Below are 27,563 nucleotides of genomic sequence, written 5' to 3' on the forward strand. Positions count from 1 at the left end.
TTCATTTGCAGCGGAACAGCCTTGGTTGAAGAATGTGCATGTACATGCTGTGATGGGAGAGGAGAGATGCTGCACTTTCCTCAGGACAGCAAAAAAATGGATCAGTGACCTCATCCAGCATGGCAAGTCCTTTGTGCCCGACCTAAGCACAGAGTGTAAATTAATAGCTATTTTTCACAGTTACTTCAGTGAATCCCATCCTACATATATTCTGTGTCTAAAGAGTCAAACACCAACGCTCCAGAGACATTTAAAGCAAGACACTCAAGTCTACTTGCACGTCTTACAGGGAAAGACAAAAGTATTTGGTTACGACTCCTGTAAGAGAGATCTTTTTTTAATCATCGATTATATCTCTACACTATTTTTATCTGCTAGGAAAACAATCCTGCTGAGCCGAGAGTGAGGAACAGGGAGTGCACTGTGCGCACGCAGTTAAAAGCAACCGCGTGGCACTGGGAACCCTGAAGAAACAAAAAATAGAATACGAACCAAAAAATAACCTCACTCTCCTCCATTCGCAACACCTAAAACAACAGGCTGTGAAAATGGTTTCATTAAAAAATAACAAGGACACGCTCACTAGGGGATAGATCAGGGCAAACGGAATAAAAAATTCTTCAATCATTGCTGAAGTAGGTCAACCAGAATTAATTCAAAGGGCAAACATTCAAACTGAGCCTGCCACCCCCCACCTCATCCCACCTCCCTGCTGCATGTCTCTCTGCCTACCCTTTGACAAGGCCAAGTGGCGACCTGGACTGACTTATTACTTAATTTTGTGCGATGCACTTGCTGCAGTGGGCCTCCTTCTCTCCTCAGTGTAAACTGATAGGCCACAGACCTCCTTCGGATTCACGCTGGTGTGAAACACAGCAGAGCCCAGTGGTATCTGGGAAGACAAAACAGAGAGCAGGGTGGCTTCCCGGATCAGAAGACAAGCCCTAAGGACACCTTCCGATAGGGTACCGGTTGTACAGATTTCTGCCAAAGAGACATTTACGCTGGCCTAGAAGCCAGAAAGTGTGCAGAAAGCAAATGCCAGGAGATAGGAGTCAGTCAAAATGCCTACGCAGTAGCCAGCTGCAAACCACAAAAACCTGGACTGCTCAACCAGGATCCGCGTCCTGCCCTGTGCTGCTGGGACACTGCCCTGGGACGCGACGCCTTAGCTACATACATCAGTTGGACTGGGGCATCGTTCCCCTGAGCTGACGTTCTGTCAGCATGAACTAGCTCTGATGTATTGTACAGTATTAATTGACTTAATGGCTTTCAGCTATAAGGCTTTTGTACGCTACAAAGCTGGCCTAGCACTAGATGTTCTTCAAAACTTATTTATCTTGCAGCAATGGATTTTATGAATCGTTATTTGGTTTTAAATCCCCTCTCTCCTCTCCCAGGTGAGCTGTCATTTCATTTATAGTAGAAGAGAATAATTCTGGTCATCACAAAAAGAAAAGCTTTTCCGCCCCCCCCCCCCCCCCCCCTGCCCCATAGCTGACTCTAATAAAATACATTAACCTCCCCTTCCCCACCACATCAGCCTTTTTAAAACTAATGTCACAACTGAGCTTTGAAATGCAGGCAGGCAAAGGTTAACTCTGGGGGGTGCAGTCTCTTAACTGTTTTATTCAACATCCCGTCTAATAAAACAACTCTTATACTTTCCCTCCTTCCCCCCACCTCCAAAAGCCAATTAATCCTATACATAAAAGAGCGTATCCTGATGGTATAATGAAGATGTGTCACTTTTCCGTCATCGCCAGCAATGCCAAAGCCAGACCAGGGGCTAAGAGCATTACGTGTGCCCGGATTTCCAGCCTGCGGAGGGCACTGCCCAGCTGGAAGGGAACTGCGGCATTTTGGGCAACGACCAGGCTCCCTGCAAGCATAAAAGGGAGCTGCTGCTTTGCTGTATCCACAAATATCAGTCAGCCCTTTTAGTCAAAAGGCAAGAGAAATAACAGAAAGCTTTGGTGCACTTGGTGCCTCCCCTAGAAAGCACTTAAGGGAACTGAGATCCTTATTATACCTGTTTCAGATTGCCTCTAAGATGAATGCAACCAAGCTTTAAAAAGTTAGAGGTTTTCTTCTTTGGGACAGAGGCCCTCCTTATACACACCACTTAAATCACAAAAGCTGGATTCTACTTCCACCAGTATCAATAGGGATTTTGTCCTTGATTTTAGTGAGAGCTTTATCCGCTCCTAAAAGAGAAAATCAATGCCCTATAAAGCAGTGCAGACATGAGATTGGGTTGCTAGTGGCCCTCCGCCGGGAGACAGATTGGGGCCGCAGTTTCTGCCATGCTCTTTTTGTGAAGCCAACATCAACAGATAAGGGAGCAATTCCACGCCATCTCCTGTGCTGTGGCTACGTGCAGTCTTCCAGTGTATAACTTCCAAGAGACGCATTTAAAAACCTTACTGGATTACTCAAAACAAGAGACTGAAAAAAGTCTGCCAGCGTTCACCTTACAAACAGACCCCTCATGACAAGCTTTTTCCTCCTGCTCCTGCCAAGAGCATTGCCTGCCCCACAGTGGGTGCGCCGAGCCGTGGCGCGCGTCCCACCAGCACACAGCGCCGGGCTCCTCCACCGTGTCCCGCCAAGGGAGGCAGAAACTTCAGCAGCAACATCATTTACATCTCGTGCATCATTTTGCTTTACAGCCACGGTCATGCCAGGACAATATGGAGCCTGCAGAGCCCCTAGCTAAATTCAGCACTTAGTATAAATGGAGTCAAACTTTGTCGTTGTGCTCAGGAAATAATGACTGACATTATGGTGTGCGTCGAATATCTAAGCCTGGTTTTGAGGGAAGAGAGTGCAAGGGGAGGAGTGCGGATCACTTCATTGTGCTATTACAAAAAGATTATTATCAAAAACATTATGCTAAACCCTCATTTATATTTAAGAGCAATTTTACTATTAATTGCCTGGGCTCCCCTAACTCCGTAATTCAGTGTGTCCAAGCCTGTTTCAGTTTCATGAAACTGGCATCTTTATTACAGCCTTGGGCTACAATTTTCCAACAAGAATTGTCTAAATGAAGGTTTTTTCTTCTTTCTGTGTAAAATGCTACTCTCAATTACCTGCGAGCTCACTCCCAGGGGGCAGGGGATGAATTTGTACTACTGAGTATCTGTAAATTGAGACAAAGGCATCCACGTCTATCATCAACCTCTCCCACGCAGGCTTTCAGTCAGCCTGGCTAATTGGGAGAAAGTCTTTCCCACCCCTGCTCATGGACAGAAATGCTCCCCTTCCAACAACTCGAAAGAACATTTATTTCTCCTCCAACACTGAAAATAATGAAGCAGACAATTTGACATTATTTCTCACATTTCTGGCACCTTGACTTCTTTTCAACATTACTCTCTCTTACAGAGTCTTCGTAGCATCTCCTATCCATCAAAGAGTCCCTTCCTTTTGCTCCTGCAACTTAATGCCCACAAAGGCTTTTTGGCATGCTGTACAATCCATGTCCTTGTTCAGCTCTCTATTTGGAGACGAGACGATACACCACAGTTGTTAATTTAAAACAAAAGAGCGGAACTATTACCCTTTTGTACTCTGCTTTCTCTTGCCAATTATATATATCTGGAAAACTTTACTGCGCTGGTTTTAAAACACACATAAACGGAGCATCTGGACTTTGTCTTAATGAGATAAAGTTTGGTCTACACCTTCTCAGAGGAATTATCTTTACTGTATAATTGGTAGCAATGATTTTAGAAGCGAGTCCTCGTTCTGCCAACAGCACACTCTGTGAGGAAATGAGGGAGCTGAGAAAGGAGACTTTCCTTCTCAGGAAAAGTTGGCTTTTGCCTAATTAGAAAAAAAAAAAAAAATCACAGAGGAAGAAAGTCCTGTTCTACTGACCTCTCAAATTCTCCAAACGCTGTGGAATAAAACATGTCCTCTTTTGAAACTCCAAACCACAAGATATTTGTTTTTAGAGATGAGCTTTGTAATGTCAGGCATGGAAGCCCTCCTTCTCACTCCTTTAGGATGCTCTGATACAGAATTCCTGGCAAACATCAAAAGCTAATACTTTATCCCTAGTGCACTGAATTATCAATCCAACTCTTAAACAGGCAGACTTCCTATTCAGCTGAATTCTGAAAATTTGGAAGACGTGCCCATAAATCTTTTATGAAAAGTCCAGCCTTTTGATACCATGGAGGAAACCAGATCTCAGCCTGCTTTTAAAAACAGTCTCTAGTTGTCTTCTTTGCAAAGCTGGGCTTGAGAACGTCAGTGACACAGACGTCTTGCTGGAAGTGAAAGGAGTATGAGTACCCCGAACAGAGAAGATAAAATAAGACTTTCCCCCATCACATACTTTGAAGTGAAACGGATCAGTTAGTTTGGGGTTTATAATAAGTGGGTCCTTCTCCAAATCATTAGTTACAGCCTGTGCATAGGAAGGAAGAGAAACTGATTTCCTAGCGCTGCTTTGAGTCTTCATTACTGAATCTCATTTCTCACTTCTATCTACCATTCCTCACATCTTTGATGAGCCTTCCCTCACTCTTTTCTTTGCTCTCTTTTACTCTTTTTGACAGAATAAAATAAGCAAAAGTGAATCCCTTAATAAAGCTGAGAAAGTATAATAGACAATGTTATCTCCTCCTTAACAAAGTGCAAAATTTCACTATTCCACTCACCACCTTTCTCTGCCACATAGATATCTTTAGGCATCTATCTTCAGTGCCACTTGGCTCTGTAAGGTTAGTTATGCTCGTTACACATTTGTGCTGGGATGGGTAAGAGAAGCTGCCTAGATGCCTGCACAAAGCTAAGTGACTTGTGGCACCAACACTCTAGGAGACACAGTCACAGGTACCATTACTAGAGGGGCAAAGAAAAGGCAGGCAGTGCTTGTCTGATGCTGCTGTGAGCAGTTCACACCTCAGACACCCCCACGACACATGATACTTGCCTCCCTTCCCTCCAGCCACACGGCTGAATTTATTCTAGAAGGACTTGGGTGTGCTCTGATGTAGAAGGGACAGGTTTTTACCTTCCGTCACTTTATCTCCTCTAGGGGTGGTTTGGGTTAATCCAAAACTTGTTTGAATGCTTGCCAAGTTGTTCTTTCCAGTACACATTTCATTGCACCTGCCTATCTTGAATTATATGGCCCAAGTTTCCAGATTTCTTAGGAATTGTCAGTGCCCTGTGTGGCTGCACAACTGAGTTCCTGTTGGGCCAGCAGTCACCTCTTTGCTCCCCCTCCTACTCTAAACATGTTTAACAATGCCTGGTCTGGGTTTGAACCGTGCCAGCTACATATTCATAACCTCCTCCTGTGCTGAGGCATAGATATCAGTCCTTGTATTCTTTTTTCCTATCTGTAATCTAGGTAATCTAATTCCCTCTCTTAATCTCTGAACAGATCTAACTTTACCCTCACCCTCTAGTTAACAAATTTCATCAACAGTCTTTGCAAAAACAACTTTATAACAAGACATTTGAAAAAAGTAATTAGTTATATCTATTTTCTGATAACAGGGGTTTTTTTGTGCAGTGTTTTAAATATTTTTGTTAAGCCAGTCAAAGACTGTATGACATCAAAAGTAATAGTATGTTAATTTATTAAAACATCTTACATCTATTTTCCTTCTGTGGAGATTAAATTTGCTGGCCACGATATAATTCCTGCCACTATTCTTGCCTATTAAAAAGTCTTTTCAATTGGCAACTGTTCACATTTAATAGATGAGGTTGTTTTCAGTGATAATCTATATGTATTTTTATAGTAACTCTGCTACTGCATTTTTTTTGGAAATCTCACATGAATGCCATCTGGTCCCAATGGTTTATTGACATTTAATTTCCTGAGTTCTCCCATTTCACACACGCACACACACACAAATACATATATATACAGATACATATAAAGAGAAATTTTTTTTGAAACATCTGTCAAAGGGAACACTGCACCTTTAGTCTCTGGAATTTCCCCACTCCAAATTTATTCATCATTCTCAGTAGCAAAGACCAAGGAAAAGAAATCTTGAAAAGCATCTGCAATGTTCTTATCTTCTCTGATTACTCCATAAATCTCGAGGGAACCTGGCTTCCTGCTCCTCATAGACTTCAGCATTAGCTTGTTATTTCCCTTTGGCTATACAGATCTTCCCAATTCTCATAGCCCCTGATGAGTGCCCTCTTAGAACTTACTTGCCAATACATTTTACTTCACACCGTAAGCTTATAAACAGAGCATAAGATGAATTTCCATCTGTAACACTGCTTTCAAGGCTGAGGTCAATTATATATCTTGTAATGCAACTTTGCTTCTTTTGCATTAGATGATACGCCCTATGCAATAAGAAGTTACATATAAGTGAATACATATAAGGAAATCTTGAAGTCTTTTTCAGTAGCAGGTCTTTCTACTAATACTAGACAATAAGAATGTAACTTTCAATTACGGTATGAATTACTTATGCATATTTTATTACATAGTATGAATTAATTATACTGCCATCACCATACAAAGGGCTGAAATCAGTTGCTTAAACATAGGCATCTAATGTAATTTGAGATGCTCTCTCTTACAACTCAGTGGGTTGGCAACAGTTAATAACTTGGGGGAAAATACTCCGGTTTTGTTTTACATAACATTTTGAATACCTTTTTTCCAAGCAGCAAGATTTACCAATTAAAAAGGAGATGATTAGAAAGGAAATTTTCTGGACTTATTGAAGAGACCAAAGCAGAATGTTAATTTTCTGTTTTGGGGTTGTTTTTTTTTTTTCCTTTCCTTTGTTACTAATGCACAGAATATATAGGACCTATTGGAAGAAATCTTTATGCTCAAAAAACCCTGAATTATTTCTGCCTCTGGAGTTTGATTCACAAAACGTGATGCTCCCTGCCCCCCCCCCCCCCATATGTTATAGTAAATCTTAATTAGACAATGAAAATGGTCTTCATTAAGGTACTAGCTCCAGACAGACACATGAGACCCTTCAGAAAGGGGGAAGGGAAAAAATAATATTTTAAAAGCAACTCTGAAGCTAGTACAGCTTCAGGATGACAGAGATTCACACATGTCTTTCTGATATAAATATCACACCCCTATCCTTAGGAAAAAGACACTGGATCGTGACCTAATTCTAGTAATACCTGAGCACTAATAGGGATTTTTCATGTCCCTATCAAACCCTCACATCTTGCACTGAAGGAGGTAGGTATTATTTCTTACTCAAGGCTAGAATTTGCCAAACCTTTAGATCTTTGTAATTTGATTCATTTCCCATTCAGTGACACTAGTGATGCCAGGAGACACAGTTGTGTCTGCAGGCATTTTGAGGACAGGGCTCTTGATAAAGGTGGTAATTAGTGCCCCAAGCCAAGAAGTGGATTTCTGGAAGGAAAGACTGCATTGAGAGACCAAAATGAACTCTTCAGAACAATTCTGCTGTGAAACTCTTATTCTAGATGGCTTCTTAATGAGATTGCTAGGTTCAGTTCACTTTCAACTCTTACCTGACTTTGGTCTCAAATAACAAGAGGTCATCAAGATAAATACTGCTCATGCTTTAAATGACATAATGATGTTCTTTCTTAGGAAAACCTGAGGGATTAAAAACCAGCCCATTTATTCCCACAGTCCCAAGAGAATATTGAGGCAACTGGATGAACAAATTAACTAACCTTATACAAAACAAAAAGAATGTTAAAAGTTCATTCTTCATCATAGATGCCATTTCTATTATTTGTGTTTTATTCAGCTGAAACAGTGAAATGAGAAACTTTTTATAGTGCTTACAGTTTCTATTAGGATCAAGATCTTAACTCATCAGTACTATATTAATTTCGATGTAGCTTAAAGCACTTCAAATCCAGCTCTTAGAAGTATAAGCCTTGGGTTTTGCTCAAAAGCAGAAAAACAAAATGAAAACCAAACTCCTCTGCCGTCACCCCCAACCCCCATGAAAAACATGGACCTCTCTTGTCTTATAATCTGGCCCCATCTTACCCATTTTATCCTCTCCTGTCATGGGGCTCCCATGCACTGGCAGCTGAAGGCTGCTTCATCTCTGCCTGAGCAGGAGCTTCCACGTGCGCCTAGTATTTGCTGATGGCTTATGGCTCTTGCAGCATGCCCGGGGGCTGTGCTCCCATGCACTCAGGTCTTACGCTAATGAAGTTTTGGGATGCCGTCAAGGTGCACTGCCAAATCTCAGACCTCATCAGTGCTTCAAAAGCTCAGCTGCACCCAGTTAAACCTACTTAGCAACCACCAAAGCAAACTAAAGGCTCACATAATCTTCAGAGTGTAACGTGGCTTCTTTATAAAAGCGGTAACTTTAAATGGTGCACTTCCTCAACAAATTATCTTTAAAACCCAGTTGTTGGTAAAACAGCATTTATTTTTAGGCATGCTAAGACAAAGCACCCTGCTATGTTTAGCAAAACAGTGCAGGAGAGCTGAGCAGTACCACTGCACCCAGCGCTGCTCCTTCTGCAAGCGGAAGAGCTTCCCAGGTAAATAAAGATGCCTGGGAATGCAGGATTGCTAGCCATGGCTGTGGTCCCTGGAAGGAATAATTTAGGAATTCAGTGCCTGCGCTGTTAATAGCAGCGGGGACTGTAGCCTCAGCAGATGGCTGACAACCACTGCCCTACCTAGCACCACAGCATCTCACTGGTCTCATGGTTCAAGACAGTGCTCAAAACTGTTGTGTCAGCTGGCTGTGCGGCTACACTAACGCGCCTCATCTGGGGTCCCAGCGGAGATAAACTACGTTATCCAGTTGCAGTAATTTTTCTCTTTTAGATAGAAGCTGGTTACCTGCAGTAATCATTGCTGCAAAGTACTTAGATTCCCAACAAAGCACCTAAATAACTAAATAACGAATTGTCTGCAGCAAAGGTAGAGAGAGAACTGAAGGAACAAGTCTTGCTATTTGTTAATTCTTTAACCACTTTGATTCACGTGCTTCCACCTAGACTCTATAAAAATACTAACAGCAGAAATTTGCACAAGACTGGTGTGTTAGCATACACATTTTGTCCACAGCAAAGAGAAATACTACAAACAAATACCAACAAAATCTAAAACTTCCTAGAGAGCAAGAACATCAAACAAATTACCTGCCTCACTGAGAGAGCGAGCATCTGTTTTCCAAAGGTAACAATTACCAACATGGCTGTGCTTACAAGTCTAGATGCCAAACTGAACTGCTGAGTAAGTTAAATCAGCTTATTTAACAGACCAAAAGTGTATTTTTACCAAGGTGCAGTGCCATATGAAGGTGACACATATGAAGGGAGTACCATGTACACGCTGTTTCTGGGGTGAAGATTTCTGGGGAAAGAAAGCAAACAGAAAGGACCTTACAAGTGATAAAATACCACCTTTCTTCAGTGCTTTTAAAGCAATCTGAGAGAAGACCAGAGACACTTCTATGTTTACCTCTCAAAGCACAATAATCCCCTCTGTCCCTCCCCAAACAGACTATTCACGTTAAAAGAAATATCTATATAGCAGGAAATACATAATGCATCATCACTTCTGTCGATATGTCAAAAAATAGATTGGGAACATCCACATTAGGAAAAAAAACCACCACCCCATGAATTAATTAAGGCTTAAGCAAGAGACCTGGAGACCCACTTCACCCCTGGGATGCGGAAAACACAGCTGGTTACATAAAGACTAGGTGAGAATTACAAACTGGCCTCTCTTTGGGGATTTTGTAGCTGAATGTTTGGGATCAGGAACTGAACAGAGGAAGAATTTCGAGTCAAGATAAGGCTTTAATTACTGATCTCTTAATACTTTCATTTCCTCCTCATGTTAGTGTCCAAAGAGACAAATTGCCACCTAGCATAGCTCCATTTAATGTAATGAGCAGTGTCAAGGATGTATTTGCTCCTGTGGCCACAGCGATGTCCCACACAGACAGTGTCCAACTGCTGCCTGTGCAGTGCCTGACATGAGGCTGAAAAGCTCTGGCCATTTTTTGCTGCACAGACCTCAAAACCTCACCTAGACTATGACATCTCTCCTGGCTGTGCTGCCAGAGTAGCCAAAGTGTGAAACTCAAGCAGGGAGCAAGCAAAAGGCACCCACACAAAAGGTTAAAGAAAAAAGGGGTATTTCAGTGAAATGGCATGGTTTTCAGGCACTGCTGTTTAAGTGACCACCTATTACCAAATGCTTGGGCAGAGAGAGGAGCACATGAAAAAGGCTCCCCCCGCGGTGGGAGAAGGTGTAGGGAGGCGTAGGGAGGCAGTGGGTGCAGCACTGCAAAGCTGGGTCCCAGACAGGGAAGGGAGCATCAGGTACACTGAGCACTAAGTAGCTGGCAGTTAAGAGGTACAGGAGAGCACCCAAATGGGCTCCTTTTTGGCTGCCTTCTGCTCACACCCTCTTGGGGCTGCCTCTGCCCGGGGGCAAGCAGCCGGTCGCGATCCCCTCCCGGCTCCCCTGGGCCCACTAATGGTCTGCAGCCACAGGAATAATGTGATTTGTCAGGAAGGGGACAAATGCTGCAATAACAACGACCACCAAAACTCAGGCAATGGCACGGTTTAATTGTCCCTGCAAGACACCCTCAGTAGAGTTAAGCTTAGGAAAGCGTAGCAGAGAAAGACATTATTTGCCTTCCTTTATTGAAAATTTCAAGAAAACCAAATGTTGCTGTCCCTAGAGACTTCAGCAAGTAAACTAAGTGACAGGGAAGATAAATGCTTCCTCCTGCCAGTGACATACCCAACACAGAAATACAGAGCATATTTTCATAACTTCGTGCTTTAAATGCCTTTATTAGAGAAACAAGATTTATGCTTCTGGCTCTGAAGGAGGGCAAGAGAAACTTAAAACTGTGCGAGTAGTTGTGCACACATGGATGCACGTATGTGCATATCGCGTCAGGCGCGAGGAAGGTAAGAGGATTAAAGATAAAATAATCTACCTCTGAATAGAAAGGCCCTCCCTGCTGTTCTCAATTTTCCTGACTTTTGTTCTCATTAGAACCTCTAAAATAAAGTAAGGTACAATTCAATATCCTGTGACCAAAGTCATAGCCTCAAAGAGGAACCAACCTAGCTTTTTCTTTTATAGTTATATCATAAATAAGGTCACTAGAGGACAAAAAATATATATGATTCTTCAAGTAGTTGTGTGTATGTGCATTGTAAGCAAAAACCTAAAAACATTGTATACATTAAAAGAAACACACAACAGAGAATTTTTAGCAGGCATAAGCCTCTGATGCCAACTTCAGACCAACATAATTACTTTAATTTCACAGTTACCATTTGACTGGTAAAGAGAAGAGAATGACGGCCAGTGACATCCATTCTGCCTATTAGTTCAGGCGTTAATGTTAAGAACAATCACTGCCAAGAAAATTACTTAAAATAAGGAAAAGAAGCACTATCCAAGTCCAGTATTTCAAAATAAGCCCCCCTGAAATGTGCAGACCATGCAAAGATGAATGTATAGAGAGGATTGCAGGAAGCACTTTTAAATCCCTACTTTAAGATGTTTTCTAGAATCAGTAAAAACACAATAAGGATTGCGCTAACTACTTATCTTCCTAAAAACTTGCATATGCTTCATGTCTGCCTTTAAATCCTTTGGGGTTTCAAGTCTGTTTATACCTTTAAAGGTGTTTTTTAAATCCTAGCAGACACACAGGCAGAAATAGCTGGGTTTATCTCCCCTCAGCAGCTTGATAAATGAGCATTTGTTAAATGAAAAAAACCCACCCTGTAATATAGGACAGAGCTCTCTGTCCTATATTCCAACAGGCTTCCCACCCACATTGTAACAAATACACACTTATTATGTCGTTGACACCAGGCCAGACTGGAGAAGATGCTGCTATCTTCAAAAACAAGTCTGCAACGCAGGCTAGCCTGTAATTCTGTCATCTGCTGGGAGAAAGGGGCAGGGAGCAGTGGGGCTATCTGGGCAGCAAACTGGAGCACAAGCGGAGCTCCAGATCAGGTCTCAGCTCCCTCTTGGTTGTCATTTGAGTATAAAGGAGCCACTGAAAGCTGAAGCCAGTGAACGCTGTGGTGCTTGCCCCTCTTCTATGGCCATTTACTTTTTTCCCTTCCAAATGCAGATCCAGACGGTTCTCCTACCTACTGCATGCCACATGGCCACAGGTACCCTACGGACATTCTCCCAGAGGTGAGCTGATCACAGCTTGTCTCTGGATTCAGCAGGCTCAATACGGTGAATAACACAAGACTAATTTTCATACTTTCACTTTGCAGGAGATAAACAAGTTTTACACTGTGACTTATATTCAGATGAGACAACAAACATAAAGTGTCAAATGTTGGGTCTTTCAGGATTAAAAAAAGTAACATAGGCCCACATACCAAAGTCAGCATTTGGAGTCCCCCGCAAATTTGGCTGTGTTTGGCTGTGGCTCTTCTCTGTGTTAGCCCATATGTGGAAAAAGAACTGTTTTGCAATGTTTTTTACTTCTCTGTACTAGATGCATGAAATTCTACACTAACCCAGATTTACCCAGACCCCTGTGCAGAACTGCCTGTACAGAGCAGCCTAAGACTGCCTGAAACTGCACCAAAGCTTTCTGAAAGCCTTCTAAACTGGAGAAAACTATTTGTCAAACTGGGGCTGGCTTCTGAGCTGATTATGAAACCAGAAAATGAGGCAGTTTCATGTTTAGTTATGAAATCAACCTACCCATCCATCCTCCCTGTTGGATGTTTCTGGAGAACAAACCTCTGAGTACTCACTTGCTAACCTGTCAATTACACTAATTTTTGTTGCCATAACTGAGTGCCAGCAGATTGTGTCATTTGCCTCTCCAACATCCTTGTAGATCAATATGTTTGGCTCAAGCATACTGAGCAGCCTGTAACGGTTACTGCAGCCTGAAGTGAAGATCAACAAAATTGCAAGGACTTACCTGGCTCTAGGTTTGCAAAGGAAACAAGGTACCTATTCCTAGAACCAGAGGGCAACTTGGCCTCCCCGTCCTGCATTTCTGCATGGAAGTTTCATAAAATTTGTGGCACTTCCTGCCGCTTAACTGAACCAGCACTTCGCTTTGAGGGTCTTGGCCACATCCCCTTCTTTGCTGATACACAAAACTGTTGCTGGTTTTCAGCAGTGGAAACCAAAAATGAGTCTGGCTCAAGGAACTGTGGAAATGGATTTGGCTCCCTGTAACTCTGCCAGGAATTAGGGCTTAATTTGCTATTGTTAGCGTTCCCTCCATTACCCTCATGCGAATTGTAGGGCTACTGTGACCTCTTGCAAAAGCACTTCATCTCTTCAATATATCAAGTCAGAAGATATTATACCTTTAAACACAATTACATTCACACAGTATGTGCTCCTCTATTTAAATGCCAATCTCTGTCTGATGCGGACATACTTTGTCTTTAAGGTTTCTTCCAGAATTTATCAGGTTATTATTACTTTCACTTTTTTCCCCTGCTAAGATTTGGAGCTGTTCATGGACAGATCAATCCATAGATAAAAAGAGAGTAAATGTGATTTCTTTTTCCAAGAAGTGACATCTGTATGAATAATATAATGTACCTCAGACATTTTGGTAACCAAAAGAATTATACAGATTTTATAGCAGCATGAAGATAAAATTAATTGGGTCTCTTTGCATGGTATCTGTTATGAAAGCAGTTAAAATAGTTTTGTATATTTTGGATGAGTTGAGGAAATGTCACTTCCATTATTCCCTCCCCCCCCTCCTTTCAATCAGTGTCCTTTTATTTTCATTTTCATATACCTGCTAAGTGTATCCTGCTGTACTCACAGTTCAGCATGATGGGTTTCATATCTAGTGGAAAATGAACAATGCGTACCCTGAAGATTCCAATTATTCGGTTCCCTCAGAGATTCGTTTGTGGAGTATCAATGATGAGAATGGAAAGTTAAGCCAGGAAAAAGTGAGAAAATATCTTTTTTCCAATAAAATATTGTTTCAGGAGAAGGGGAGGCTTAAAATCAGCAGCTTGATAGCCGAAAAGAAACAAACTAAGAGCAAAAGGTTGTTGAAGGGGATCTGCAATTTCACACATTTGCATCATTATCAGGACAGTTTTATTGCAGTCCTAATTCTGTCAGATATGCTTGAAGGGAAAAATAACAATAAAAGGAGGCCGCGCTTCTCCTCCATACTGAACAAATGACCGTGTTCTTTCAGAAGAGTATCAGAAAACCTGGAATTTCACTCCTTCCTGTCCTTGTGACCTTTTGGTGAGGCGTGTAAATGTAACTCTCTGTCTACCAGGGGAGCAGCTCAATGCAATTCTGAATAGGAAGTCGATTTTTAAATCACAAGCACATTTGTTAAATCATGGTCAATTGCAACCCTGGCCACAGAGCGTGCCCAGATCCTATGGCATACTGAATTCCCACTCAGAGATCTGGAGTCTTTGAGATGTTAACTGGAGGACAGTTCAAGACTCTGTGCTCCTGGGCTTTCTGCCAGTTGTTCACCAGAATTGAAATATCAGATGTTCAGAGTTACTGCATAAAGAATTGAGGGAAGAGATTGCTCTTACTTGGAAAGCTTGGGCTCAGACTTTCATGAGCCTATGAATTTCTCCAAGATTCAAAGTGTTTACATTTTCCTTTCCTCTTTCAAATACTCTCTCCTCCTGGATTCAGATGTTTTCAAATTGGGGATGGATTTGACTCCAAGGTACCACCCAGCACCAGCTGCATGTCGGGTGCATTCAGAGCACTTTCTATTTTCAGTGACACTGCACTGGTACTTCCAGCTGAGCCGACGCGCAGCTTTGGGTTACGGGCAAGGCAAAAGAGAGGAGACAACCCAGTTGACATGAGATAATAATGACGAGGTGTTATCCAAGACAAGGAAAGGTTAGCTCCCATTTACTGCAGAAGCCCAACTCATGTATTTTCCAAGCCTTGGACCAAACACACGCTTCTACATATTAGAGTCCCAAACAGAACCAGAAACTAAACAGCCCAGACACCACCAAGCTATTTTTACAATTATATCAATGTACACAAACCCCAGGAGAACATGAACTTTTAGATATATATATACAAAAATGGTTCCCAAAAGCCACTTTTTCCTCTGACCTTATAGCTTTAGACATTCAAATAAAAGTTTGGTGAGCTTTGGGATCTTGGTGATGCTCTACTGATCCTGTAAATTACCTAAAACTCCCCTGCATGTACAAGAACAGCCATCATAGGAGTAAAGTGAGGAGAGACAGACAGGAAATAGTACTGCTGTTTAAATTCTCTTCTGGCCACCCATCTGATCACAAAATCCCATGCACTCTCTAAGCAGAATTTGCTTTCTAACCCTCTACAATGCAGACATGCAGTCAACTGCAGAAAAAAAGATTAAGGTCCACCATTTCCATTTAATAAACCCTAATGCAGATAGATAGGAGCATTTTGCAATAGTGGTATCCACTAAATACGTGTTCACTGTCATCTTTGGCACGTTATTCAAGTAACATGGGACCATCACTGGTTCACAAAGGGCAACGATAAAGACTGCAGTGGCAGCTGTTGTAGAAAATTCTGCTTCCTTCTGAAAGGGTTATTACATGAATTACTTGGTTTGGTCTTGTTTCAGTGTAATAACCTAGTGGAAGAGAGGGAGGGAGAAAGGTAATGAAAAAGAAAGAAATTGGAGAGCAAACAACCAAAGGTCTGAAATGTACCTTCGGACAGAGGTATGATGCATGGGAACAGAGTGTATTTATAGCCCACTGAGGCCTGTCTTTTACTACAATAACAGGGACATCATTTACTAAACAAACACCAGCTGCCTATAGATCTCTGACACCTGACCATTTAGGCAGTTCAGAAACCTTCATCAAACAGAGTCATCTATTAAAGAGTAAAGGCAGAGCTTTCAGCACTAAGAGTCAAGGGAAAAAATAATATGACTTGTTCCTCTCAAAGATATGGGAAATAATTTTTGGACAAGCATTTCTTTTCTTCCTGGGCACACTACATCAATCTGTCAGAGCTGGGTGCGGCAGGGAAGAGAACACTTCTCTTGTTTGACCTACGAAACAACACCCAAAACAAGGATGGCTGTTTTGAAAATAAACACACGCATGGGCATGCTTCCTCAGTTTCCTCAACTGACAGTCCAGCCCTGACTATCCAGGAAGCTTTCCTTTGGGTGCAAAGGTTGAAAAATACACCGTGAAGCATTTGAAAACATACTTTTGCTTGCTTGGTTTTCTATTCTAACCCACACCTATTAATTTCATACACAAGGCGGATCGCTTAGCAGTTCTATAGCACAACTGAAAGCCAGTATTACTCAGAGCAGTTCAAAAGTCCATGCTCACAGGATGGCATTGCTGCATTTGGGCTGCTAGAAAGTCTTCCCACAGCCAGATGGACCATGCGGACCATTATCAGCATTTGTCCCAAGGCGCTCCTACCGAAGCACCAGAAACACTTCATCAGTATTTCACAGTGAAATAGCTAATCACAGCCAGGCAAAAGAACTAGAAACTACCTCCTTCTCTCTTTCTCTTCCCAGGGCTGCCTTGATGGCAACATCTACTGGGAGAAGAGCTGCAAGACTAGAGCTCTGTAATTCCCTCCACCTGTCCATTACAACATGACATCCAGGATGGAGGTTGACTGTTTTTAAAGAAACTTCATGGAGGGTACACAGAAGAGTTGTGAACCACACTGTATGATCTGGGAGGACACCCTGTATCTGCCAGTGTTAATGGAGTGCCAAGGTCTCTGCAGTCATTCATCACCAACCTGTAACTCTGCACCTGCTTTCCAGAGCTGTTATTTATTCAGGAAGGAATAAACCCTCCTCACCCCTCCAGAGTTGATGGACCTCAAGATGGGGACCAGGAGGGTAAAGCCCCTCCTACTGTAAGGGAAGATCAGGTTTGTGACCACCTGAGGAGCCTGAACACATACAAGTCTATGGGACCTGATGAGCTGCATCCTAGAGTCCTGAGGGAATTGGCTGATGTAGTCGCTAAGCCACACTCCACGATATTTGAAAAGTCATGGCAGTCAGGTGAAGTCCCTGAAGACCGGAAAAAGGGAAACATTGCACCCATTTTAAAAAAGGGTAGAAAGGAGGACCGAGGGAACTACCGATCTGTCAGCCTCACCTCTGTGCCAGGGAAGATCATGGAACAGATCCTCTTAGAAGCTATGCTAAAGCACATGGACAACAGGGAGGTGATCCAAGGCAGCCAGCATGCCTTCACCAAGGGCAAGTCCTGCCTGACCAACCTAGCGGCCTTCTGTGATGGAGTGACTACATCAGTGGACAAGGAAAGAGCTAGATGTCATCTATCTGGACTTTTCTAAAGCCTTTGACAGAGTCCCCCACAGCATCCTTCTCTCTAAACTCGAGAGATATGGATTTGATGGGTGGACTGTTTGGTGGATAAGGAACTGGCTGGATGGTCACATCCAGAGGGTAGTGGTCAATGGGTCAATATCCAGATGGAGACCGGCAACGAGTGGTGTCCCTCAGGGGTCTGTACTGGGACAGATACTATTTAATATCTTCATTAATGACACAGACAGTGGGATCAAGTGCACCCTCAGCAAGTTTGCTGCTGACACCAAGCTAAGCAGTTCAGTTGATACACCAGAAGGATACGGTGTCATCTGGAGAGACCTGGACAAGCTGTAGAGGTGGGCCTGGGAGATCCTCATGAGGTTCAACAAGGCCAAGTGCAAGGTCCTGCACCTGGGTCGGGGCAACCCCCAGTATCAACACAGGCTGGGGGATGAAGAGATTGGGAGCAGCCCTGCAGAGCAGAACTATGGGGTACTGGTGAACGAAAAGCTGGTCATGAGCCAACAATGTGTGCTCACAGCCCAGAAGGCCAGCTGTATCCTGGGCTGCATCAAAAGAAGCGTGGCCAGCAGGTCGAGGAAGGTGATCCTGCCCCTCTACTCCGCTCTGGTGAGACCCCACCTGGAGTGCTGCATCCAGCTCTGGAGCCCTCAGCACAGGAAGGACATGGACCTGTTGGAGTGGGTCCAGAGGAGGGCCACAAAAATGACCTGAGGGCTGAAGCACCTCTCCTAGGAGGACTATGAGGCTATGGGAGTTGGGGTTGTTCAGCCTGGAGAAGAAAAGGCTGCGGGAAGACCTTATTGCAGCCTTCCAGTACTTAAAGGGGGACTGTAGGAAAGATGGGAGGAACCTCTTCAGCAAGGCCTGTTGTGACAGGACAAGGCGTAATGGTTTTAAACTAAAGGAGGGTAGATGTAGACTGGATATAAGGAAAAGACTTTTTACTATGAGGGTGGTGAAACACTGAAGCAGGTTGCCCAGAGGGGTGGTAGATGCTCCATCCCTAGAAACATTCAAGGTCAGGCTGGACGGGGCTCTGAGCAACTGGATCTAGTGAAAGATGTCCCTGCTCACTGCAGGGGGTTTGGATGAGATGACCTCTAAAGGTCCCTTCCAACCCAAAGCATCATGTGATTCTGTGATTCTAAGGAGATCCTAAAACTTCTGTTTGCAATTGCTTAAGGTTTAAATGGAGAGCAGCCTTGAAAGAGAAGAGCATTGTGGTTTAAACAATAACAGCAAGATATTTGCCTCCTGATTTAGTCTCTTCTGCTTTGCTAAATTTGGCTATTTTGTTTGCCAGAAGCTTATTCCCCTTTGGGCCATAGATCTTCCTACTTAACTCTGAATAAGGTCATTGACCTTTCTTTGCAATTGTGTTGTGTTTCCAAACTGGTGCACTGCCACAAATACAGCACTATTTGGGGGTGGGGGTGGGGGTGTGTGTTACAGCACTTTCATCCTACAACCCACCCTGGAAAAGGAGAGTTAAATCCAGGCAGAACAGTAGTAATTGGTGTAAGACCCACTGTCTGTCTCCCCTGATTCTTGGGAATCACTGAAAGCAGACGTCACCCTTCAGTCCACAGGCAAGATCCATTCAACTTAGGTTACGCTTAAGACACTCTCCTGTGGATTTTTAATCCCCATCAGTGCAGACCTGACCGCTTCTCCAGGCAACTATCCCGGTGCTTAATTATTATTCCTGAAAGATTTTCAGGAGAACTATGCAAATCTCCTTTCCTGTAATCTCAGTCCCCTCAGTCTTGTCCTGATAGAACACAGAAAGATGTCTGATCCTTTCCTTGTAGCAATTTTTTTTTCATCTGTTTAAACACAAATTTCTTACCATCAGAATTGGCATGGAAATTAATGAAAGGAAGTGAATTTTTTAAATCTCCTAAATATAAGCAGTCCCTAATTATGGAATGCCATAGCTGTAAGTACAAAATTACGTGCTATTCAAACAAAAATTTTATGTCTAAAGATAACTGCCTAAGGTATGAGATCCATGGAGCCCATATCACCTGCATCATCTTAACACCTTTTCAGATCAGATTCCTATTGCAAGGGACAGAAATATACAGGATACACTGAGGTTTGAGAGCAGTCAAGTGTATGTGCCATAAGCTACACACTAACATAAGGTAAGCAGAAAGAAGCAGGATGATTTCTTGCTTGAGCTAGCCACTTCTAATGGAGACACAATTCATATTTTGAGGGAATGGCCATGTGCACCATCAAACAGAAGATTAAAAATCCACAAACTATTGTTTAGAGGTGATGGTGGGAATTGTTTGGGAGGTTACATAGCATAGCTACAGTAACTGGCAATACATTTCTTTTGTAAGCAACTATCGTGGGAGATAGTAGCCTCTTTTAATATTACACTTTGAGCTAAGATACAACATCCCTGTCTCAGACAGAGCATTCCTGAGGGCAGATAATGTTTCCTGTAGGTTATTCTACACTGCCAGTCATAAATGCAACCATGGCCTTGACTGCAGTTACTGAAATATTAAAATAACTCCTGTGCACCTTACTTCACTTTGTAACCTGAACTTGAGGCTCAGCTTAAACTACAGACAGATGTAACATTTTCCCTCTGTGCATTTTCCTTTCCTTTTGCCTAGTTCATTTTATCGGGTGAAAAACTTGGCAAGCCTCGGATGATAAACTTGTGTGGCGGTGAAAGGCCACGCACCTTCAAAGCAGCAGCTCTGCCGCACAGGCTCATTTTCAGCCTGCTTGCTCCCCGGCTATTCTTTCGCTCAGCACTCAATTGGGATGTTCAAAGTAAAAGTGAAGCCAAGACTTTAAGCCATTTTATAAGCTCTCAGGCCAAGAGCTTGACATATCTCAGTGTCATCTCGTGACTGAGCAGAATTCTTCAATTTTACATGCCTGGAGGTCTGACAGATTTGCTTTCACATAGTTGTCTGTCTTCTGTAAACTTCTTTATAAGTGGACTTTCTTTTACTGACTTATTCTTTTTCTGGCTGCAGTCCCCACCAACAGTCAAATTCCTTCCCTTGTGCCTGGAAATCTTCCTTCACAAAACTCTGCGCCACAGATGTGGTTGAAAATGACAGTCATTTATCTGGTGTCACTTCATATGGGAGTGCCATGCCCTCATGTGTCAAAACAAAGCCTCTTTACCACAGTCCCTTTGGAGACTTCCCAATGCTGCTCTGAATCGCAAAGCTCTCCTTTCACACTCCCATCACCTCCTGGGCCAGGTGAGCTCTGTGGGCGCAGGCAGCCCGCCAGGCCCTCGGTGCCTGCTGTCCCACCATGGTGCCGGGCAGAGCCCAGCACCACCCAGAGATGCTGTGCATCCTCCCAGTCTGCTGCTATCGCCCCAGTTGCCTTTCGCTACTTGTTTCTGCAGTGCACACACATGCAGAAGAAAACTCCTTTTATCCACCTTCAATCATTTTGTCTTCTCCCCAGACTCATGCCAGCCTTTACCCCTTGGCTCCACCACTAGCAATTCCTTTTTTAAATAAACTTCACAGACTTGTCCTCAGTCTCCGGTGACCCCTGTCTCTGCCAACCTTTCCATCTGGTACCCTTGTGGCTGCCCAGTCCCATCAAGAAACCCTTGCTTACGCATATTTGCTGGCCAAAAAATGTATGAGTGAATAAATAAATGATTTAAAGGAATTTGGACAGTCAGAAAACTGCCCATTGTCCTCTGACGTTTGCCAGTGTGCAGCTAATTTTTCCCTGACAGCAAAATGGGCTGGGGTAACACAGGGCAGTTTTAAGGAAAGAAGATGGTGAAGGGCTGAGGTGTGAGTTTACCAGTGAGTAACAGAGAAAGTTAATATTTCCTTTTCATCAAGACTAATTTTGGATACTAAGGATCACTGGAGGATGCTTCTCTAATGGCAGGATAAAAGAAAAAAAAAAAAAACAGATGCGAATGCAGTGCTAGAGATTTTGGCAGAGATATTTTGCCTTAATTTATTCAGGAGTATATAAAATCAGAAAGCCATCGCTGGAGGCTAGTGACCAGGGCACATTGAAAGGAAAATACTCATGGCTGGGAATGCTGACACACGTCTGCTCTCCTTAAATGACTCATTTGGAGGCATTTTAGTTTGCCTGTTTATTTTATAAATTGCAGGTAGATCAAGAACACATGCAGTCAGAAATGAAGGTGAACAGAAAAAAAATAGGGGGAAACTTTGGCTTATTTTAAAAGTTCCTATTCAAAACCACTCGTGTGATCCCCCTCCAGAAGGCAGGGCAGACCTCTAGATAAGGAGTTTACATGGTGGGAGGGCTGACAAAAATTGGAATACAGCCTAAGCAATTAGTAGACTGTCAGTAATTGGAATTAAGTAATCAACTTCAACCACTGTGAGAATGTACTGTGGGGAACACTCTTCCATTGGCAAGGAGATGAATGGGATAATTGTACGGCTTTTCCATCTCTAGCTTCTATGATTCGATGGCAGAATAATCCATGGGCAATTGAATGTCCGCAATTCAACAGTGAAATACCAGGATCAATATTTAATTCACAATTCTCTTACCTTTTCTTCAAATCCACTTTAAGCTTATTAATGCTGTGAACACATTAAGAGGCTCTTACTCCTTCTGGGTGAGTGCATCTGAAGCAGAATGCCGCTCGCGTGGCCTCAGGTTGCAGGATGTACTGACTCACACTTTTTGCCTTGTGATAAGCGTTCATTAAAATCACAGTAAAGAAAAGAGCAAGTGAGCACTTGAATCCTGAGACCCATCCTGAACTTCGCTACTGAGTCCTACGGCATTTTGGCTGGGCCGTTTAACAACTGCCTGCTGAACAAATGGTACAGCAGCATTTACTCACCTCGCAGGCACGCTGCAAGGCTTAATGAAGGTGAAACTGCAGCTGCTCCTCTCAAAATGGCTGAGGAAGACAGAAGAAGGGCAGGACCCAGCCGTGACTCCGTATTCCCAAGGACATGAGGCTTTTTGGGCAGCGTGCCTGCTGCCAGCCCCAGCCTACGGGACCACAGCAAACCACGCTGCGGATGCAGTTAGTGTTTTGCCCGTCAGTGGGTGCTGGGGGACCACATTCAGTTTCCCTCAAAGGCAGGTGTAAGGCTGCATCTTCACCTGCGCCAAGCAGACCTGCTCTGTGCCCAAACCACTCTAACAAGCACACCCCAGCACTGTAGCCCTGCCTGAGTTACTCAGTGCTGTACACCCAGCAGGGTTATCACGCTGGATGACAGCTCATCCTAATCACATCTTGGCCGTACATCTCTCTGTAGCATTGCCTAGCTACCTGCTAGGGGAGTGCAGAGAAAACTATTTCAACAGCTTCTGTAATTGCTGCAGCCCTTCCTTTCCCGAGGTGACTTCCCAGGAGGGATGTGCAACACGGCATTACGGGCTTGGGAAGCGACACTCATGGTGCTGCGCACACCCAGATGCCCCGCTCCTCCTGCGGCACTGCTAACAGCCCCTGGGGCAGCCTGCCTGACACCACGCGGCCAGTCCCCTCACTGGCTGCCAGACAACAGCTGGCAAGAAACAAAAATAAGTTCAAGACCCTGCTTAGGACAACAGTCCTGACAGCCGGCCACTCAGCCAAGGGACCAGGCGCCTGTAATCAAAACACGCCTTGTGAAGAGAGGCACGCATGAAACATTAATTTCCTAGATTGCCTGCATTTGCATAGTAATAAAAAGTTCATCCTCATGGCCTGCTCTGGCCCCCGTTAATGTTTTTATCCTGGTACCTGAGGTTTGGGGGAGGAAGAGAGAGTAACGGCTGTGGAAAAGCCACCTTTGGACATGACAGCCCTAATGGAACTTCTCTACCAGCGGTAATTTAATCCAAAATGCCGAGGCGGAGGATTGCAACACTCTGTTAAGAAAACATTCTCTAAAACAAGATCACTTCTAACTTCAGTTAGGCCCTAGCCTTTTTCTCCTCCCCTGCTTTTCTGTTTTTCTTCTTTTTAACCTTCTCTTCTTCCCCCCCTGCCTCTGAAGCCAAAGGCCTTGCAGCGAGGCCAGGATTTTCTCCAGAGAAAGCCACGTTGTCAGTTGTGGATTCCACAAAGGAGATGTATCCGACCGTCTTAACTGATGCACTGCTTATGACAGTTCAATTAGCCCAGAAAAGACCCAGTGTTCCTACGATAAGCCCTACTATCTCTTGCTTCCCTGGGTCTCATGAGAGGATGCAATCTGGCTTCACTTTTAATACAGCAAGTTCCTTAATTACTTTTTTAGCAAGGACGAGTGGTACTTTTCCAAGTTTCCAAATTTTCCCCAGTGTCACAGAAAGATGAACAGCCCCTATCATTAGTTGAAGAGAAATGTAGGCAGGAAGATGTTAGAGACAAATCAAGTCCTAGGATTACACTGGACCATTTGTACAAAATTCAGATCTTGAAGCTACTGCTGGTAGGATGAGAAGATCCCCTCGGCTGAGAGGCAGCGAAAAAGAAAGTCCTGTCTGCTCACTGCACGTTTCCAAGGACCAAAAAGTACTGCAGAAGACTACAAAGAATTGTTGTAATTTTTTTTAACATGCAAAATCAGCTACTTGAAAGTACATGCTGCTGCCGATCATCACAGCCAAGGCAGATCACATATATTGCAAGATACCCTACCAATTTTGAGTAAGAAGGTATTTCTGGTAGCAGCCAGACAAAATTTATCTTCCTGCTTCAGTAACTTTTCTGGTTGGGATTTGTGTTGGCACAGCTAAGCAAACCAACAAAACCCCCTGGACAAATATAGAAGCATTATTGATTTCTTCGAGGGCAGGTTCTTTTTGGGATAAACTCACACAAAAAGAAACAAGCAATCTCAGCACATACCTTGAAGTGTTCAGCAAAGGGCACCCTCTGTGCCCGGCTGCTCTCATGAGATAAGGCGTTTGCATACGTGACAGCCAGGTACTTGTTACTACAAGAGGATTCATAATGGAGTTTCAGGGCATTATAAACTGTAATAACCTTGTAAGTGAGAATTTCAGTGTAATCTGTATAAAACAAAAGCACCACATAATGTCAGAGGAAGGGCCTTGTTTTCATGAAATGACAGGGAGCATTGGAAGAAATATGGTTTGCAGACTGCAAGGTTCAGCTTGGCAACATCTAGTTAAAGCATTCGGGGAAAATCTCTCATGTTAGCAGGATTCACCAGCTAAAGGCGCCAGCACATCACTCTCGCTGAGGGAGAGGAGAAGTTCATGAAATGAACGGGCACATATGTAGCAGCAGGATGGGACAGGAAAAATAAAAAAAAAACACCTGCAAAAAGCCTGGCCTCCCTGAAGGATGCTCTGGAATGCTCTTCCTTTCAAGTGCCATCCTACCTCCTTCCTGGCAAGCACCTCAAGGGTTGGACTGCAGCGCTGGGGGATGCAGAGTGCATTCCCCCTCTCCTGACTTACTGCTCAACTACCTTTTTCTTCCAGCTGTACCTAATACAATGCTGCCAAGAGAAACAAAACCAATTGAACCTTCCTGCTCTGATCACTTAGGAGAGTGAAAGATGGAAAAAGAAAAAGAAATGGAAAATTAAAAAAGAAGTATCTGTTGAAGGTCCTTTGCAGTTTTTCTGGGATGGTCCTGGCATGCTGAATGTCACCATTGAGCCACGTCACCCATCCGATGGCTTGCTTGGCCCCTACGTTTTCAATTCCACAGAATGGCATAGCAGTACCAATGTCTGATCTCAAAACAAAGCCCTTGCACCTGCATAAATGAGAAAAAAAATGGTGCTCTGCAGCTTTGCACTGGGGTTCCTGGAGTCTTTGTGAGTTTTGTTACTGCCACAATATTTATTATCTGCATTTATCTCTTCATATAGAAAATCTTTAGCATTATTAAGCACAACAGAGCCTAGCCCTGCAGCCTGTATGCACACCCCTAATACCACTAAACCGATTTCTGTAGCCAGCCTCCTGTAGTTCCTCTTTAAGTTTTGCAGCCACTTTACTAGTTATTTAAACCAACTTCATGTTCCTCAGTGGGAAACAAGCTCAGTAAATGCAGGAACACAGAAGTTTCTTTTTATTCCCATGAAACTGTGGGGGTTTTTAAAAATATATTTACATGAGACTTCATATAGCAGGATTTCCAAGACTCTCTGAAGGCAAATAAACAGAGGGGCCCAGAAGAGACAGAGCCTCAGTGCAGACTTGCAAGCATCAGCAGAGCAGACGGCTTCTCTGCAAAGCGCTTTGCAAGCCCCTGAAGCCCATGCACTCCCACCAGAGGTCAAGTGGGAAAGGCCAGCAATTCTCCCGCTGTGACAAGGCTGCTCCAGTACCCCTCCTGTGAAGCCATCTCTTACACATCCAGTCTTTAGGCACCACACGGATCGTTAGCTCCAAACCATCTCTCTCCTTCACTGGCCACACTATCAGCTCCTTGTAATGGCTTCTGCAAAGACAGCTAAAAGCTTTAACCACCCTCACTCTGTTTATTTAAGGCAGTGTGATTTAAGTGGCAGTAGCTAAGGGGGATGAACAAGCTTCTCCCAGGTGATGGAGACCCCGGCAGCAACTGCCCAGCTCCCTCAGTCCACGGGGCACTGCACCCTTCCTGCTTCCCTAAACCTGGCTTCCCAGGCGCCCCAGGAACATTGCTTTCTCTACCAAGCAAGCCCAGCCTTATCTTGCCGTGCATCCCTGCACACTGATGCTCGACCCCCCCTGAGCCTTTCTTTGCATTTTATTTGAGACCCGCCAGAGCCTGCTGATTTCCGGTGCAGGCTGCCAACCTCAGGAAAAGATTAAATCTTTCCATGCTTAAAGCCTAACCTGCATGCACACCTCCTGAATTGTACTTTGTTACGTGACTCCCAGCGGTGTGCCTGGACTCTCAGAGACTGTCAAATGGAGAGCAGCAAATGATGTACTCACAGAGATGCCTACCCATGGAAGTGAAAAGACACATTTTCAGGTACCGATGGGGTGCTGCACAAAGCCTAAGCAGCACGGAGGTGCTCCAAGAGCTGGAAGGAAAGGAGGGAGGCAGTGCTCATCCTACTGGGATTGTTTGGCTCCTTCTTATCTGTGCACAACCCTTGGGACCCCACACTGAGGACGCTCGTCACACAAAACTGGAGGCAGCACTGTGAGAAAGCAGATGTACGTAGGAATGTGAATAAATGCATTTATCCCCCCACAAAAGATTATATTCAATTGAAGACAGCTTAGAAATGGCAAAGACCCTTGAGGTTAGTCCTGCAATCTGTATTTGCACTTCCTCTACTTTACTTTTTTTTTATTATTCCTTGGATTTAATTAGCTGCAGTGCACCCTAGAAAAAGTCTCAGAAATTCCTGACATACTCTGGACTCTTTCCAGTCATTAGAGGAGCCTGCCTTCATCTGCCTTCATTACGAATTGATCTGAATATGGCTGTGAATGTAAACAGCATTGTAACCATTCCCCGAGTCTACAGCTAGTCAGAAAGACAGAAGAAAATTTTTTACTAACTGCTGGTTTATTCCAAAGAAACGTGCGTGCTCCTTCTACTGAAGTCACTTAAAAGTTCACATGTGGTTTTTTTTCCCTAATATTAAGCACACATATATACGGTTATATTGTTATATTTTGTAATATATTACATTTGGCCTTTTGCCCACCACAGAACAGAATGGGCCATTTGTAATTAGAAAAGGCATTCTCTGTTTGACCGTATCTTATCTCTGCTCTCTCTCCTGTCTCCTGCTTGGAAAAACAGACATCACAGTGGTTGGTCAAAGCAACATTTTTTCCACTGGAACATAATCAAACCCATACTGAAATTGCAGAAGCAATTAAATGTCTCTGATTTACAGATTAATAAGGGAACCGTGTCTCCTGACTAGAGAGGGTCAGCAAAAAAAAGCATCAGAAAAGGGAAAATGTTTGCACAGAAAACGTATGGGGATTATAAATGACCAAATGCTGGGAACCCACTATGATTATCTGACGCTCTCGACTAAACCCCACAACTGTGTTGCTTCTGCTGAGAAGCGATGTATCAAAAGACCGAACAGCCTCTGCCTCTTCTCTCACAATCAATTCAACGTTAGCAGAAGCACTTTATAAACTAAGTTATAAAATTAGCACAGAGCCTTTAACAGGCTCTCAGTAAAACCATCTTCATTTGTATAATCCAATCTGACATTCACTGTGATACCTTGAGGACAATAAAACTGATAAAATAGAATTTCTTAGCCTAAATTATAGCGTAAAAGCTTTAATGGGCTCCATGGA

The 27,563-nt window shown here is 43.5% G+C and overlaps 1 protein-coding gene across 3 annotated transcripts in view; it reads right to left on the reverse strand.

The window, feature by feature from the left end:
• UNC5C (unc-5 netrin receptor C) overlaps positions 1-27,563 on the reverse strand; it is a 275,298-nt gene that overhangs the window by 148,286 nt on the left and 99,449 nt on the right. The gene's annotated exons all lie outside the window — the stretch shown is intronic.

The sequence above is a fragment of the Phalacrocorax carbo genome, chromosome 4 (assembly GCF_963921805.1).
Source record: "Phalacrocorax carbo chromosome 4, bPhaCar2.1, whole genome shotgun sequence".
NCBI lineage: Eukaryota > Metazoa > Chordata > Aves > Suliformes > Phalacrocoracidae > Phalacrocorax > Phalacrocorax carbo.